The following is a 5,128-nucleotide window of genomic DNA, read 5'->3' as shown; positions in this document are numbered from 1 at the left end:
AAAAGGGAAGAGGCCAAAGTTAACGGACTTGAAAAGAGTAGGATATTCTTGTAACCATGAGTCCCCTAAATCAGTCCTGAAGGCCCTTACCCTGATGACCCACAAACTGCGTCCTTCAAATGGACACTAATGCTAGGCTGGCCCTAGCAATGAAGCATCAAGATTTAGAAAACAGAAATACTTAAAATTGCTTCAATATTCAATACATGGGTGTTTCCCGCATTAAGAGCCAGCTCTAAACTCACACCCTAGCACCTCTGTTTCTAAGGAGTATCTTTTTCATTCAAATAGCACCCTTGTCCCCACAATTGACCAGGCAAAAAAGTGTATGGGTTCCACAATTACCTTATCTCCCGTCATTTCCCTTCCTCTTCTTTACCATCTGTCCTATAATTATTCTAAGTCTTATACCTAAAGCCTGAAAAAAGATTTGGAGGTGATAGGGCGAACAAGTATTGGGTCTCCAAATACCCGGCAATCAAGAACCTCCTTGCCTCCCCCCCAGATGAAAGCACACATTATTTGTCTTTGGCCAAATCCCACTCTCTTTATTGGCGTCTCCAAATACCCACCACGATTGCCTTGTCTCCAGCCCACCTGCCTCATTGGGACTAAATTCTCTAGACAGGCCCACATAGAGTCCTGACCTCCATCCTAACATGGCCACCGCCTCAATCCACACACCAGGCTCCTACCAATGCCATCTGGGAGGCTAGTCAGGAGGAAACAGTCCGGGTGAAAAGGACACCAGAATGGTGGGGCCATTATGAAAACTAGTATGAAGGTTTCTCAAAGAAATTAAAGATGGGGGGCGCCTGGGTGGCTCAGTCGGTCAGATGTCCGACTTCAGCTCAGGTCATGATGGAGCCCCACATGGGGCTCTGTGCTGACAGCTCAGAGCCTGGAGCCTGTTTTGGATTCTGTGTCTCCCTCTCTCTCTGCCCCTCCCCCACTCACATTCTGTCTCTCAAAAAGGAATCAGCGGGAAAAAAAAATTTTTTTTAAAGATAGCACTCCCATGGGATCTAAGACTGTTCACAACAGCCAAAAGGCAGAAGTGACTCAAGTGTCCGTTGACAGATGAACAGATCAACAAACTGTGGTACATACATTATTACTCAACATACACAATATTATGCGCCGGCTTCGGCCGCACATATACTAAATTTGGAACAACACAGAGAAGATCAGCATGGCCCCTGTGCAAGGACGACACGCAAATTCGTGAAGCGTTCCATATTTTCATATACACAATAGAACACTACTTGGCAATGAGAAAGGATGAAATCTGGTCTCTTGTAGCAACATGGATGGAACTGGAGAGTGTGATGCTAAGTGAAATAAGTCTTACAGAGAGAGATACCATGTTTTCACTCTCAGGTGGATCCTGAGAAACTTAACAGAAGACCCTGGGGGAGGGGAAGGAAAAAAAAAACTTAGGGAGGGAGGGAGGCAAACCATAAAAGACTCTTAAAAACTGAGAATAAACTGAGGGTTGACGGGGGGTGGGAAGGAGGGGAAGGTGGGTGACGGGCATGGAGGAGGGCACCTGTTGGGATGAGCACTGGGTGTTGTATGGAAACCAATTGGACAATAAATTTCATATTAAAAAAATAATAAAATAATATATATGTACAATATTATCCAGGCTTAGAAAGCAAGAAAATTCTGGCACAGGCTACGATATGGATGAAACCTCAGGACATGATGCCCGGTGAAATAAGCCAGTCACAAAAACACAAATACTAAAGAATTCCACGTACATGAAGTCATTAGAGCAGTAAAATTCCTAGAGACAGAAAGTTGAATGGTGTTTCCCAGGGGCTGGGGGGAAAGAGGAAGGGAGTGTTATTGTTTCATGGGAACAGGGTTTCAATTTGCAAGAGGAAAAGAGTTCTGGAGAACGGTTGCACACCTAACTGGCTAAGATGGCCAGTTTTATAGCGTGTCTATCTTTACCGTAACGTTTTAAAAAGGGAAGCCAAAGCTTCGAGCAGTGGTGGCAAAGCAGCCAATGAGGTTTATCCGGGACACGACTGGTGCTAATTAAAAAGCGACGCCAATATCTCCTATGTCCTCCCCTTCAGCCAAAAGCATCACACACGCCAGCCCACCTGGACCTCCTAAAGTCCAGCCTTAGAAGGCCAGCCTGGGTCATGTTAAAACCCTGCCATGAGCAAATCCCTTCCAGCTAATGGGAAACTTTCCATCTCTGCATTGCTGTAGCCCCGTAATCAAGACTAAATCTCAGTCCCAGACTGTGCTGCAGAAGAATGGTTTTACATGTAATGGGGTCACCACATAGGGAGAAATTCAAAAAAGCTTCCAGCTGTAGTAATATTATTTCTTGATCTGGGTGGTGGTTACATAAGTATGTTTACTCTCTGATAATTCATCGAGCTATACAATTAGGATTTGTGCACTTTTCTGAATGTAAATTAGGCTTTGATTTTTTTTTTAAGTTATTGAAAATTTTTCCAGCCCTGCTTTGTTATTGCTTCGTTCGTTTGTACGGTCGTTGGCCTCTCACAAGATGATGAGTTCCCGAAAGCCTCGGAGAGCCTAGCAGAGTGCTAGACTTTTATTACAAGCTTCATATTTGCCTAGTGACTTCATGGAAGTGTGGAGATCCAGGGGTTATCAGAGGGAAGAAGGTAGTGGGATCGTTTTCTGAAATCCTTTGACATCAGTAAAACGAAAGCTTCCTGACCCCAAAGCTGGAGCTCAAGAATACAGCCACGGCAATCAGCACAGGCTTATAGAGCAAACTCAGCTGTCCTCATGATAACCCACACTCTGGGAAGGTAACAATTTTGATATTAAACATAGATAGATAGATAGATAGATGCTAGAGAATAAGATGATAGATAGATAGATAGATAGATAGATAGAAGATAGATAGGAGACAGATGATAGAGATATATATTAAGATATTTTAAAAATATGTATGTACATATATGTATATACATGTACACACACACACACAAACACACACCCTCCAAAAGTGTCAATAAAGCCTAAACCCAGCTTCCCCACAAGAATTAACACGATGGGGTGAAAACTAGAGCCTATATTGAAAAATGGCTTAAACCAAAATAGATTTGCACGTGGCAAGCTCTGTTGACAAGGTCTGTGATGGCAGATTCTTAAGGAAAGTCAAAATTTCAGCCAAAGCTCCTTGATCTTGAAAATGCTGAGGATTACCAATACTCAACCGATATTACTCAACCAATACCAAGAAGTAGAGGGTTGACCCTGAAGGAGAAGGGCTAGAAACAAGGTACCTCCACGGGGGTGAGGTAGAGCCCCCCCCCCCCAACCACTGATAGGAGGTGCTCAGTTTGACGCCTTTCGCCGGAGAAGACTTTCGAACCTGGAGACACTCAGCCGTAATACAATCTCACGTACAAGGTTGTGGGGAGCGGGTGGTGTTTGCACTTCAGCTATTTGTACGCAGGCCCAGGAAGAGTCCCGCCTGGCAGAGCTGGGCCAGCAGCACATACAGCGTAGCCTTGCCCCCCCCCCCCAAAGGAGCCGGAACCCTCCCGTGCTCCACCGCTGCCCTCTGTCCTGGGCAAAGAGGGCGGCACGGACCAGAGGGAAGCCAGGGGAGGGTTTGGTGCCAGGGAGATGACTGAGGTCCGACGCCAACACCACACTTGTGTGGGACCCATGAGATGAACAGAACTGGAGGCCAACGGCGTTCTAGTCATGACACAGAGAAGCCCTTCCGCTCCCGACAATCATTAGAGAAAATGTAAACGCAGCGTGTGGGTCAGTTTCCAATGGGGAACCAAGAAGCCCTCAGTTCTCTTTCTTCCCCCCCCTCTCTCTTTCCGGTTTTCTCTTGTTTGACAAATCAAACGGAATCCCAAAGGAAAAGCACGGGAGGAGGGAACGGTCTTCCTTCTCCAGGCAGATTTATGGCATTCTGGATGCAGCTTGCGTCTGTCAGGCCAAAATGGTTAGGGTGGGCTAATCCAGTAGAATTACAGCTTCCTATAATGGGGAAAGTTAAATAGACAAGCTCGCCTACCCCGAGGAGAACGAAGCAGAGGTCAGTGCTTGCTGGCTTTGAACATGAATGGCCCCTTCCCCTCCGTCCCCTTTCACATGTGGCCCGGCAACAGTAGCAGACAGATGCGACACAAAGACAGACACACCTGATTAACCATGAATACAACAGCTGTCGCTTCCCCACCGCCACCACTAACCACAGCCTGGCTCTTTCCGCTCACTTTTTTCCCTTTCTTTCAGCTAGCGCGAGGAAATTAAACCCACCATTAAAACCCAAGTTAGTGGGAGGGTGTCAGCAGCCAGGCCTTTGTCTCTGTGCTCACAGCCTTGTAATAGGTACCTTCTGATTTGTGCTTTCATGTGAGGAAGAGTTGCAGACTACTGCCGAGGGCCCAGTCAACTCAAAACCTGAGACCCCGAGAAAGGCCAGCGGTGGGTGAGGCAAGATGTCACCAACTCAGATGGGGAAGGAGAAAGTAGACAGAGCAGCACACTGGGTGTGCACCTGAGAGTTTCCCCCTCTTCCCCTCCCTCCTCCTGTTCATTCTCTGGCCTCCGGTCAACCAGAATTCCCTGCTGCTAAAAACACCCACCCTGAAAACAAACTGGCAGTCATGAATTCACTGACGGGAAGTGGAACTCAAGGCAGCATTGTCTTTCTGTGAGAACTTATTTATTTTTGCCCCATTTGGAGCTCGCCTTCACAAAGAAGAATGAGGGCAAGTGTTGTTTTTTGGGTTTTGTTGTCCTCTCTTAAGTAGCCAAATCCTTGAGTTCAATTTAACTTCCCAGACCTTGAGCATCAAGTGCAGGGGGGAAATGTGAGTGTTGAAATGCAAATAACTTCGAAGGAGGTAAATAAAGGGTAATGGGATTGTGCCAAGCCTCCAGAAACCTACAGAATGGGTAATTGGAGCCCTAAGTGTGAACTCTGATTTTTCTTGGGGGGGGGGGGAGGTTCTTTGTCCCGCCACCCCCCGCCATTTTGGTCAATTTGAGTTAATCATTTGACCTCTGTCAGCCTGCATTTCTATTTGCTTAAAACGGCTCTCTTGGTTGTGAAAAAGTCTCTTAAGTAGTGACCAAGAGAGACTAACAAAAACGATCAGAA

General features: G+C 46.3%; 1 non-coding gene across 1 annotated transcript; it reads left to right on the top strand.

The window, feature by feature from the left end:
- The first annotated feature begins 1,139 nt into the window (after nt 1-1,139).
- LOC131515669 (U6 spliceosomal RNA) lies at nt 1,140-1,244 on the top strand. The gene has a single exon (XR_009263705.1). It is a non-coding gene; the product is annotated as a U6 spliceosomal RNA (small nuclear RNA).
- Nucleotides 1,245-5,128: the final 3,884 nt, after the last annotated feature.

Source organism: Neofelis nebulosa, chromosome 6, assembly GCF_028018385.1.
Source record: "Neofelis nebulosa isolate mNeoNeb1 chromosome 6, mNeoNeb1.pri, whole genome shotgun sequence".
NCBI classification, from domain to species: Eukaryota; Metazoa; Chordata; class Mammalia; order Carnivora; family Felidae; genus Neofelis; species Neofelis nebulosa.
Note: the sequence above shows the minus strand (reverse complement) of the source record. Positions and strands in the feature narration are given on the sequence as shown.